This window comes from Pseudophryne corroboree, unplaced genomic scaffold, assembly GCF_028390025.1.
Source record: "Pseudophryne corroboree isolate aPseCor3 unplaced genomic scaffold, aPseCor3.hap2 scaffold_822, whole genome shotgun sequence".
Lineage (NCBI taxonomy): Eukaryota > Metazoa > Chordata > Amphibia > Anura > Myobatrachidae > Pseudophryne > Pseudophryne corroboree.
In genome coordinates, this window is record NW_026970401.1 from 262,142 (window position 1) to 275,311 (window position 13,170).

The following is a 13,170-nucleotide window of genomic DNA, read 5'->3' on the forward strand; positions in this document are numbered from 1 at the left end:
CTTTTGTCTCAAATCAAGCAATATGGCATAACTAAGATATGCAAGGGCAAATTAATCAGTTATTATATTGCTGCTCAAACATAGAGGGCACTAGGTGTTACTAGAAGAAGAAGAAGATATGAGCTCCCCTCTCATTAGTGCACACTGAAGTAAAAAAAATGGAGAATTTCTAAAGACCAGAGCACAAGTAATGGATCTCTGCATTCTTATTGCATCTTTTCTTATTTCCAAATATTTGACATACTTCTGATTTGATAAGTTTAAAAATGAGTTTAAACAAAGGACACCACTGAAGATGATGGAATTTATATGAATTTTAAATGAAGATTTGCAATACTCATACATTGAATGAAAATGGAGCTTTGAACAAAAGGAAAATAAACAATGTTAGCTCCCACGAGATATGAACTCAGATTACTAGATTCAAAGTCCAGGGTGCTAACAATTACACCATGGAACCCTCACCTGAGCAATGGCATCTACTGAAGTGCACTCATCTTTTAAATGCAAAGAAAAGAAATTCAATACTTTATATATATTATTTCAAGTTTCTAATAAGCTCAGGGATGCAATAGGTATTATGTAGAATATTTGTCCAAACCCAATGATAATATATAAAAAGTAACCTATTTTTTTAAAGGAGAAGATAGATACAAGAAACCTAAATGCCTAGGACCAATTTCAGTTGGAGCATCACCCCTTATGTTATCCTAGCATTGAATTGACAGTTTTTCTGTATTTCCATATTTGCATATCAGCCACTTACACTTGTTTCAAGCTTTATAACAGAGGACTGCCTTTTTTATAGACCAAGGATGAAAGTCTCTTGTGAGTTAAGTCTGATAATGACATCACAATTTGTAAATTAAGCTATAGTATGATTACAGAGTGTAGACTAAATAAAAAGTGCTTTCCTATGGATTGAAGTTTGTATTTTCTTAAGCTTTGCATTCCAAAATGGGCTAGCATTCTTTATTTCCAATGGGCACATTAAGCTACTTCCCCAATATATATTTTTTTGTGTTAAAAGTTATTCATACACAACTTGGTAAAACATACTAAATTTAATACATAATGGATTACATCCTGGGATTATCTTTTTCAACAATCTGTAAATTTACAATTAAAAATTGTGTATTAGATTTTTTAGATTGATTTTGCTTAGATTTGCATATACTCCTTGTCTAAATTGTCTATTTTTATACTATTAGTAGATGCCTTAATCTTTGTTATTATCCTATCTAATATTTATTTTTATTTTGTAATGTGGAAAGAAACTGGAGCATTTTTATGATACCCATGCTTCAAGTGACTCTATGGCTTAAGCTTTTATTTGAAAAATGAAATGCTATAAAAACAAAATATGATCTGTGCTTTGAGGTACATTTGCCAGTTTTGTGTTTGCTGGCAGTAATATCTGTGGCCTGTTAGCTCAGTTGGTTAGAGCGTGGTGCTAATAACGCCAAGGTCACGGGTTCGATCCCCGTATGGGCCATTTGCTTTTCTTGATGGACAAGAATGGAATAAGCTCATCGGTGGAGTGCATGAATACTTGAAAACATCATAGACACATATATCACAAAATCTCTTCAAATACATATCAGAAGCCAGTGGGAGTGTCATCCTTTGGCTGATGAAGATTTTTCTCTACATGGCTCAGTGACTTTTGTCTCTAATCAAGCAATATGGCATAACTAAGATATGCAAGGGCAAATTAATCAGTTATTATATTGCTGCTCAAACATAGAGGGCACTAGGTGTTACTAGAAGAAGAAGAAGATATGAGCTTCCCTCTCATTAGTGCACACTGAAGTAAAAAAAATGGAGAATTTCTAAAGACCAGAGCACAAGTAATGGATCTCTGCATTCTTATTGCATCTTTTCTTATTTCCAAATATTTGACATACTTCTGATTTGATAAGTTTAAAAATGAGTTTAAACAAAGGACACCACTGAAGATGATGGAATTTATATGAATTTTAAATGAAGATTTGCAATACTCATACATTGAATGAAAATGGAGCTTTGAACAAAAGGAAAATAAACAATGTTAGCTCCCACGAGATATGAACTCAGATTACTAGATTCAAAGTCCAGGGTGCTAACAATTACACCATGGAACCCTCACCTGAGCAATGGCATCTACTGAAGTGCACTCATCTTTTAAATGCAAAGAAAAGAAATTCAATACTTTATATATATTATTTCAAGTTTCTAATAAGCTCAGGGATGCAATAGGTATTATGTAGAATATTTGTCCAAAACCAATGATAATATATAAAAAGTAACCTATTTTTTAAAGGAGAAGATAGATACTAGAAACCTAAATGCCTAGGACCAATTTCAGTTGGAGCATCACCCCTTATGTTATCCTAGCATTGAATTGACAGTTTTTCTGTATTTCCATATTTGCATATCAGCCACTTACACTTGTTTCAAGCTTTATAACAGAGGACTGCCTTTTTTATAGACCAAGGATGAAAGTCTCTTGTGAGTTAAGTCTGATAATGACATCACAATTTGTAAATTAAGCTATAGTATGATTACAGAGTGTAGACTAAATAAAAAGTGCTTTCCTATGGATTGAAGTTTGTATTTTCTTAAGCTTTGCATTCCAAAATGGGCTAGCATTCTTTATTTCCAATGGGCACATTAAGCTACTTCCCCAATATATATATATTTTTTTTAAAGTTATTCATACACAACTTGGTAAAACATACTAAATTTAATACATAATGGATTACATCCTGGGATTATCTTTTTCAACAATCTGTAAATTTACAATTAAAAATTGTGTATTAGATTTTTTAGATTGATTTTGCTTAGATTTGCATATACTCCTTGTCTAAATTGTCTATTTTTATACAATTAGTAGATGCCTTAATCTTTGTTCATTGCTGCTATGCTACCAGGCTCAGACTGACACACATGCTGCGTACAAACCACATCTTATATTTGAATGTATGTGAATTCATTGCTGCTGTGCTACCGGGCTCAGACTGACACACATGCTGCGTACAAACCACATCTTATATTTGAATGTATGTGAATTCATTGCTACTATGCTACCAGGCTCAGACTGACACACATGCTGCGTACAAACCACATCTTATATTTGAATGTATGTGAATTCATTGCTACTATGCTACCAGGCTCAGACTGACACACATGCTGCGTACAAACCACATCTTATATTTGAATGTATGTGAATTCATTGCTACTATGCTACCAGGCTCAGACTGACACACATGCTGCGTACAAACCACATCTTATATTTGAATGTATGTGAATTCATTGCTACTATGCTACCAGGCTCAGACTGACACACATGCTGCGTACAAACCACATCTTATATTTGAATGTATGTGAATTCATTGCTACTATGCTACCAGGCTCAGACTGACACACATGCTGCGTACAAACCACATCTTATATTTGAATGTATGTGAATTCATTGCTACTATGCTACCAGGCTCAGACTGACACACATGCTGCGTACAAACCACATCTTATATTTGAATGTATGTGAATTCATTGCTACTATGCTACCAGGCTCAGACTGACACACATGCTGCGTACAAACCACATCTTATATTTGAATGTATGTGAATTCATTGCTACTATGCTACCAGGCTCAGACTGACACACATGCTGCGTACAAACCACATCTTATATTTGAATGTATGTGAATTCATTGCTACTATGCTACCAGGCTCAGACTGACACACATGCTGCGTACAAACCACATCTTATATTTGAATGTATGTGATGTTTTTCTTGTAATTTCCTATGTATGTGATTGAATTTATTGTGAATAGCTAGAGTAGTTTTAGTCTGTTGACCCACCCTGTGCAATTTGTTTGATGATCAATTAGCATTTCAATCAGGTGACCAAATGTTCAGAGGTAGGCCTGTTCCTAATCAGAGACAGTATTTCCTTAGAGACAGTTAAGGGGTCAGCTTGCTGGGGGTAGCTTGCTGGAATTTTTTAAGTGTGGAATTAATAAGTGTGTTATCCGAACAGTTAAAAAAAACAGTTGAACAAACATTGAAAAACATCAATAAAAGGTAACTTACTTTAATAACTTACTCTACCTCCACTTAACCCATAATACACAAACAACCTCAGCATGCTCATCACACTACTGTGTCTAATTTCAATTCATGGAATTCTCACCAAATTTAACACATTCTACACTCACCCTGAAACTCACCCCTCTGTACACATTACAGCTTCTATTCTCCACTCCCCTCTTCTAAACACTCATGAGATTTATACTTTCCTCTCTGCAAGTACTTTGACAACCGCAATTGGCCACCAGTACAAACACTCGCAAACATCCACCAAGATTTATCTCACTCTTCTGCTTTTATTAGCTGGTGACATATCACCAAATCCAGGCCCCAGCTACCTTTCCCTCTCACACTCTGCTGTCTCAAAACAACATAGAAATCCATCTAACCTCATAAATATCACGTGTCTCCCATCCCCCTCCAAATCAGTAAAATGTGCCTTATTGAATGCACGCTCTGTTTGTAACAAATTAACATCCATCCATGACCTCTTCATATCTCACAACTTTAATCTGCTGGCTATAACAGAAACATGGCTCACACAATCAGACACTGCCTCCCCTGCAGCACTGTCACATGGTGGTTTCCACTTCTCACACACATCTAGGCCTAATAGTAAAGGTGGTGGGGTCGGAATCTTACTGTCACAGTTTTTCACATACACTGTTCTACCTCAGGTTCCATCACTCGCATTCACCTCATTTGAAGTTCACTTTATCAGGATTTTCACCCCCTTCTCTCTGCGTGTTGCAGCTATCTATCGCCCTCCTGGGCAACCTAAACAACAATTTCTAGAAGATTTCTCTGCCTGGCTCCCACACTTCTTATCCTCTGACATCTCCACCATCATTATGGGTGATTTCAATATAGCTCTTGACAGTCCACAATCTGTTCATGCATCCAAACTCCTCTCTCTAACCTCCTCTCTTGGCCTAACCCAATGGTCCGACTCCTCTACTCACCATGAGGGCCACTGCCTTGATCTTGTGTTCACCAGGCTCTGCTCAGTTTCCGAATTCAATAACACTCCTTTCCCTCTCTCTGATCACAACCTGATCACCTTCACAATCTCTTCTATTACTTTAAATTCTAGGACACTAAAACCAAGCAAGCCTCCTCTAACCCGCAGAAATACTAACAATATACATTTTCAACAACTTTCCACTTCTCTGCAACAACTGCTCTCACCAATCTCTACATTTACTACACCTGACACTGCTGTATCACACCTGCACCAGACCCTAGAGAGTGCCCTTGATGAAGTGGCTCCAGCTACCCATCACACTCCACGTAGGCTTAGATGCCAACCATGGCACTCAAAATCAACAAGACACCTACAAAAACTGTCACGTAAAGTAGAACGTCAGTGGCGGAAATCTCAGAATCCAAGTGACTTTCTCACATATAAGACTACCTACCACTCCTATCGTCAGGCCCTGGACACTGCCAAACAAACATATTTCCAATCTCTCATCTCTTATCATGCCAACAACCCCAAGCGACTTTTTAATACATTTAAATCACTTCTTTACCCTCCCTCACCTCCCCCACTAGCTACTATCCATGCACAAGAACTTGCTTCCTACTTCAAAGATAAGATTGATAAAATCCGAGATGAAATGGTATGCTCTAACTCAGCCAGTGACCTGCTCAATCCCCTACCTGAACCCTCTGGAACTTTCTCTTCATTTGATCCCACAAGTGAAGATGAAGTATCAACACTCTTTTCTTCCTCCTACTCCACTACCTCTCCTCTTGATCCTATACCCTCACAGGTCAGTAAAACTTTGTCTCCTGTGCTTATCCCAACCTTAACTAAAATCTGTAATCTCTCTCTCTCTACTGGTATCTTTCCCTCTCTGTTTAAACATGCAGTCATTACTCCCATTCTAAAAAAACACAACTCTGACCCAAACACACTCTCTAACTACCGTCCCATTTCTCAGCTACCCAGTCCCTCCAAGCTACTTGAGAGGCTTGCCTACACTCGCCTTACACACTTTCTTAACTCGCACAACTTATTGGATCCACTTCAGTCAGGCTTTCGTGCTCAACACTCCACAGAGACGGCACTGACCAAAGTAGTGAATGATCTGGTCACTGCTAGATCAAAAGGCCATTACACACTACTTATTCTTCTAGATCTCTCTGCTGCTTTTGACACTGTTGACCACTCTCTTCTCATACAAACACTACAATCCCTAGGTCTTCAGGACACAGCCCTTTCTTGGTTCTCATCCTACCTATCTAATCGCTCTTTCAGTGTTCACTTCTCTGATTCTACCTCCTCTTCTCTACCTCTATCAGTTGGAGTACCGCAAGGCTCAGTCTTAGGTCCTCTGCTTTTCTCAATCTATACCTCCTCTCTTGGTAAACTAATCAGCTCCTTTGGATTTCAGTATCATTTGTATGCTGATGATACTCAAATCTACCTATCCTCCCCAGATTTGTCACCACCAGTATTGGCTCGTGTCACTGGATGCCTGTCTGCCATTTCATCCTGGATGTCATCTCGCCACCTCAAACTCAACATTTCCAAAACCGAATTAATTATTTTCCCACCAGCTAAGAGTAGTTACCAACCTGATATCTCTATAACTGTTGACAATGCAACTATCCACCCCACCCCACAAGCTCGTTGCCTAGGTGTCACCCTTGACTCTGAACTGTCCTTTGTTCCACACATTCAATCTGTCTCTAAATCATGTTACATGCACCTTAAAAACATATCCAAAATACGCCCTTATCTTACACAAGACACTGCAAAAACTCTAATCCATGCACTCATCATCTCCCGCATTGATTATTGTAATAGTCTCCTTACTGGTCTTCCCAAACATAGGCTATCACCACTTCAATCCATTTTAAATGCAGCTGCGAGGCTAATCTTCCTCGCCAGACGTTCTTCATCTGCTGATCCGCTCTGTCAGTCCCTCCATTGGTTACCGGTATTCTACCGTGTCAAATATAAAATACTTTTACTTACATACAAGGCTATTAACCAAACTGCACCATCATACATCTCCTCACTCATCTCAAAATATCTCCCTACCAGACCTCTCCGCTCTGCACAAGATCTGCGTCTCTCATCCACATGTATTACCTGTTCCCACTCAAAATTACAGGACTTTACCCGGGCTTCACCCACTCTGTGGAATGCACTCCCACGCACAATAAGACTCTCCTCTAGTCTCCAAACCTTTAAACGTTCTCTGAAAACTCATCTCTTCAGACAAGCCTACCAAATTTCAGACCCACACACATAACCTTCACAGCTTCCCTATCAAGTTACATCCCCTCTGTACAGTCCACATAAACTCACATTTTGTCTTCCAACATTGCTGGGTGATCATATCATATACAACCCATTAAGAACCTAGCAACCTGGGGAACCATTATGTGACAGGTAGCATCTATCCTTGTGTATCAATGCCTATTTCCCTATAGATTGTAAGCTTGCGAGCAGGGCCTTCCTACCTCTGTCTGTCTGTCTTTGCCCAGTTTTGTTCTATAATTGTTGTTCTAATTGTAAAGCGCAACGGAATATGCTGCGCTATATAAGAAACTGCTAATAAATAAAATAATAAATAAATAAATTTGTTATTATCCTATCTAATATTTATTTTTCTTTTGTAATGTGGAAAGAAACTGGAGCATTTTTATGATACCCATGCTTCAAGTGACTCTATGGCTTAAGCTTTTTTTTTGAAAAATGAAATGCTATAAAAACAAAATATGATCTGTGCTTTGAGGTACATTTGCCAGTTTTGTGTTTGCTGGCAGTAACATCTGTGGCCTGTTAGCTCAGTTGGTTAGAGCGTGGTGCTAATAACGCCAAGGTCACAGGTTCGATCCACGTATGGGCTATTTGCTTTTCTTGATGGACAAGATTGGAATAAGCTCATCGTGGAGTGCATGAATACTTGAAAACATCATAGACACATATATCACAAAATCTCTTCAAATACATATCAGAAGCCAGTGGGAGTGTCATCCTTTGGCTGATGAAGATTTTTCTCTACATGGCTCAGTGACTTTTGTTTCAAATCAAGTAATATGGCATAACTAAGATATGCAAGGGCAAATTAATCAGTTATTTTAATGCTGCTCAAACATAGAGGGCACTAGGTGTTACTAGAAGAAGTAGAAGATATGTGCTCCCCTCTCATTAGTGCACACTGAAGTAAAAAAAAATGGAGAATTTCTAAAGACCAGAGCACAAGTAATGGATCTCTGCATTCTTATTGCATCTTTTCTTATTTCCAAATATTTGACATACTTCTGATTTTATAAGTTTAAAAATGAGTTTAAACAAAGGACACCACTGAAGATGATGGAATTTATATGAATTTTAAATGAAGATTTGCAATACTCATACATTGAATGAAAATGGAGCTTTGAACAAAAGGAAAATAAACAATGTTAGCTCCCACGAGATATGAACTCAGATTACTAGATTCAAAGTCCAGGGTGCTAACAATTACACCATGGAACCCTCACCTGAGCAATGGCATCTACTGAAGTGCGCTCATCTTTTAAATGCAAAGAAAAGAAATTCAATACTTTATATATATTATTTCAAGTTTCTAATAAGCTCAGGGATGCAATAGGTATTATGTAGAATATTTGTCCAAACCCAATGATAATATATAAAAAGTAACCTATTTTTTAAAGGAGAAGATAGATACTAGAAACCTAAATGCCTAGGACCAATTTCAGTTGGAGCATCACCCCTTATGTTATCCTAGCATTGAATTGACAGTTTTTCTGTATTTCCATATTTGCATATCAGCCACTTATAATTGTTTCAAGCTTTATAACAGAGGACTGCCTTTTTTATAGACCAAGGATGAACGTCTCTTGTGAGTTAAATCTGATAATGACATTACAATTTGTAAATTAAGCTATAGTATGATTACAGAGTGTAGACTGAATAAAAAGTGCTTTCCTATGGATTGAAGTTTGTATTTTCTTAAGCTTTGCATTCCAAAATGGGCTAGCATTCTTTATTTCCAATGGGCACATTAAGATACTTCCCCAATATATATTTTTTTGTGTTAAAAGTTATTCATACACAACTTGGTAAAACATACTAAATTTAATACATAATGGATTACATCCTGGGATTATCTTTTTCAACAATCTGTAAATTTACAATTAAAAATTGTGTATTAGATTTTTTAGATTGATTTTGCTTAGATTTGCATTTACTCCTAGTCTAAATTGTCTATTTTTATACTATTACTAGATGCCTTAATCTTTGTTATTATCCTATCTAATATTTATTTTTATTTTGTAATGTGGAAAGAAACTGGAGCATTTTTATGATACCCATGCTTCAAGTGACTCTATGGCTTAAGCTTTTTTTTGAAAAATGAAATGCTATAAAAACAAAATATGATCTGTGCTTTGAGGTACATTTGCCAGTTTTGTGTTTGCTGGCAGTAATATCTGTGGCCTGTTAGCTCAGTTGGTTAGAGCGTGGTGCTAATAACGCCAAGGTCACGGGTTCGATCCCCGTATGGTCCATTTGCTTTTCTTGAAGGACAAGAATGGAATAAGCTCATCGTGGAGTGCATGAATACTTGAAAACATCATAGACACATATATCACAAAAACTTTTCAAATACATATCAGAAGCCAGTGGGAGTGTCATCCTTTGGCTGATGAAGATTTTTCTCTACATGGCTCAGTGACTTTTGTCTCAAATCAAGCAATATGACATAACTAAGATATGCAAGGGCAAATTAATCAGTTATTATATTGCTGCTCAAACATAGAGGGCACTAGGTGTTACTAGAAGAAGAAGAAGATATGTGCTCCCCTCTCATTAGTGCACACTGAAGTAAAAAAAAATGGAGAATTTCTAAAGACCAGAGCACAAGTAATGGATCTCTGCATTCTTATTGCATCTTTTCTTATTTCCAAATATTTGACATACTTCTGATTTGATAAGTTTAAAAATGAGTTTAAACAAAGGACACCACTGAAGATGATGGAATTTATATGAATTTTAAATGAAGATTTGCAATACTCATACATTGAATGAAAATGGAGCTTTGAACAAAAGGAAAATAAACAATGTTAGCTCCCACGAGATATGAACTCAGATTACTAGATTCAAAGTCCAGGGTGCTAGCAATTACACCATGGAACCCTCACCTGAGCAATGGCATCTACTGAAGTGCGCTCATCTTTTAAATGCAAAGAAAAGAAATTCAATACTTTATATATATTATTTCAAGTTTCTAATAAGCTCAGGGATGCAATAGGTATTATGTAGAATATTTGTCCAAACCCAATGATAATATATAAAAAGTAACCTATTTTTTAAAGGAGAAGATAGATACTAGAAACCTAAATGCCTAGAACCAATTTCAGTTGGAGCATCACCCCTTATGTTATCCTAGCATTGAATTGACAGTTTTTCTGTATTTCCATATTTGCATATCAGCCACTTACAATTGTTTCAAGCTTTATAACAGAGGACTGCCTTTTTTATAGACCAAGGATGAAAGTCTCTTGTGAGTTAAGTCTGATAATGACATCACAATTTGTAAATTAAGCTATAGTATGATTACAGAGTGTAGACTGAATAAAAAGTGCTTTCCTATGGATTGAAGTTTGTATTTTCTTAAGCTTTGCATTCCAAAATGGGCTAGCATTCTTTATTTCCAATGGGCACATTAAGCTACTTCCCCAATATATATTTTTTTGTGTTAAAAGTTATTCATACACAACTTGGTAAAACATACTAAATTTAATACATAATGGATTACATCCTGGGATTATCTTTTTCAACAATCTGTAAATTTACAATTAAAAATTGTGTATTAGATTTTTTAGATTGATTTTGCTTAGATTTGCATATACTCCTTGTCTAAATTGTCTATTTTTATACTATTAGTAGATGCCTTAATCTTTGTTATTATCCTATCTAATATTTATTTTTATTTTGTAATGTGGAAAGAAACTGGAGCATTTTTATGATACCCATGCTTCAAGTGACTCTATGGCTTAAGCTTTTTTTTGAAAAATGAAATGCTATAAAAACAAAATATGATCTGTGCTTTGAGGTACATTTGCCAGTTTTGTGTTTGCTTGCAGTAACATCTGTGGCCGGTTAGCTCAGTTGGTTAGAGCATGGTGCTAATAACGCCAAGGTCACGGGTTCGATCCCCGTATGGGCCATTTGCTTTTCTTGAAGGACAAGAATGGAATAAGCTCATCGTGGAGTGCATGAATACTTGAAAACATCATAGACACATATATCACAAAATCTTTTCAAATACATATCAGAAGCCAGTGGGAGTGTCATCCTTTGGCTGATGAAGATTTTTCTCTACATGGCTCAGTGACTTTTGTCTCAAATCAAGCAATATGACATAACTAAGATATGCAAGGGCAAATTAATCAGTTATTATATTGCTGCTCAAACATAGAGGGCACTAGGTGTTACTAGAAGAAGAAGAAGATATGTGCTCCCCTCTCATTAGTGCACACTGAAGTAAAAAAAAATGGAGAATTTCTAAAGACCAGAGCACAAGTAATGGATCTCTGCATTCTTATTGCATCTTTTCTTATTTCCAAATATTTGACATACTTCTGATTTTATAAGTTTAAAAATGAGTTTAAACAAAGGACACCACTGAAGATGATGGAATTTATATGAATTTTAAATGAAGATTTGCAATACTCATACTTTGAATGAAAATGGAGCTTTGAACAAAAGGAAAATAAACAATGTTAGCTCCCACGAGATATGAACTCAGATTACTAGATTCAAAGTCCAGGGTGCTAACAATTACACCATGGAACCCTCACCTGAGCAATGGCATCTACTGAAGTGCGCTCATCTTTTAAATGCAAAGAAAAGAAATTCAATACTTTATATACATTATTTCAAGTTTCTAATAAGCTCAGGGATGCAATAGGTATTATGTAGAATATTTGTCCAAACCCAATGATAATATATAAAAAGTAACCTATTTTTTAAAGGAGAAGATAGATACTAGAAACCTAAATGCCTAGGACCAATTTCAGTTGGAGCATCACCCCTTATGTTATCCTAGCATTGAATTGACAGTTTTTCTGTATTTCCATATTTGCATATCAGCCACTTATAATTGTTTCAAGCTTTATAACAGAGGACTGCCTTTTTTATAGACCAAGGATGAACGTCTCTTGTGAGTTAAGTCTGATAATGACATCACAATTTGTAAATTAAGCTATAGTATGATTACAGAGTGTAGACTGAATAAAAAGTGCTTTCCTATGGATTGAAGTTTGTATTTTCTTAAGCTTTGCATTCCAAAATGGGCTAGCATTCTTTATTTCCAATGGGCACATTAAGCTACTTCCCCAATATATATTTTTTTGTGTTAAAAGTTATTCATACACAACTTGGTAAAACATACTAAATTTAATACATAATGGATTACATCCTGGGATTATCTTTTTCAACAATCTGTAAATTTACAATTAAAAATTGTGTATTAGATTTTTTAGATTGATTTTGCTTAGATTTGCATAAATTGTCTATTTTTATACTATTAGTAGATGCCTTAATCTTTGTTATTATCCTATCTAATATTTATTTTTATTTTGTAATGTGGAAAGAAACTGGAGCATTTTTATGATACCCATGCTTCAAGTGACTCTATGGCTTAAGCTTTTTTTTGAAAAATGAAATGCTATAAAAACAAAATATGATCTGTGCTTTGAGGTACATTTGCCAGTTTTGTGTTTGCTTGCAGTAACATCTGTGGCTGGTTAGCTCAGTTGGTTAGAGCATGGTGCTAATAATGCCAAGGTCACGGGTTCGATCCCCGTATGGGCCATTTGCTTTTCTTGAAGGACAAGAATGGAATAAGCTCATCGTGGAGTGCATGAATACTTGAAAACATCATAGACACATATATCACAAAATCTTTTCAAATACATATCAGAAGCCAGTGGGAGTGTCATCCTTTGGCTGATGAAGATTTTTCTCTACATGGCTCAGTGACTTTTGTCTCAAATCAAGCAATATGACATAACTAAGATATGCAAGGGCAAATTAATCAGTTATTATATTGCTGCTCAAACATAGAGGGC

The 13,170-nt window shown here is 36.1% G+C and overlaps 5 non-coding genes across 5 annotated transcripts; all 5 read left to right on the top strand.

The window, feature by feature from the left end:
* The first annotated feature begins 1,421 nt into the window (after positions 1-1,421).
* Positions 1,422-1,495, top strand: TRNAI-AAU (transfer RNA isoleucine (anticodon AAU)). The gene has a single exon. It is a non-coding gene; the product is annotated as a tRNA-Ile (tRNA).
* A 6,372-nt stretch (positions 1,496-7,867) lies between these two features.
* On the top strand, positions 7,868-7,941 carry TRNAI-AAU (transfer RNA isoleucine (anticodon AAU)). The gene has a single exon. It is a non-coding gene; the product is annotated as a tRNA-Ile (tRNA).
* Positions 7,942-9,529: 1,588 nt separating this feature from the next.
* TRNAI-AAU (transfer RNA isoleucine (anticodon AAU)) lies at positions 9,530-9,603 on the top strand. Its single transcript has one exon. It is a non-coding gene; the product is annotated as a tRNA-Ile (tRNA).
* A 1,588-nt stretch (positions 9,604-11,191) lies between these two features.
* On the top strand, positions 11,192-11,265 carry TRNAI-AAU (transfer RNA isoleucine (anticodon AAU)). Its single transcript has one exon. It is a non-coding gene; the product is annotated as a tRNA-Ile (tRNA).
* Positions 11,266-12,840: 1,575 nt separating this feature from the next.
* On the top strand, positions 12,841-12,914 carry TRNAI-AAU (transfer RNA isoleucine (anticodon AAU)). Its single transcript has one exon. It is a non-coding gene; the product is annotated as a tRNA-Ile (tRNA).
* Positions 12,915-13,170: the final 256 nt, after the last annotated feature.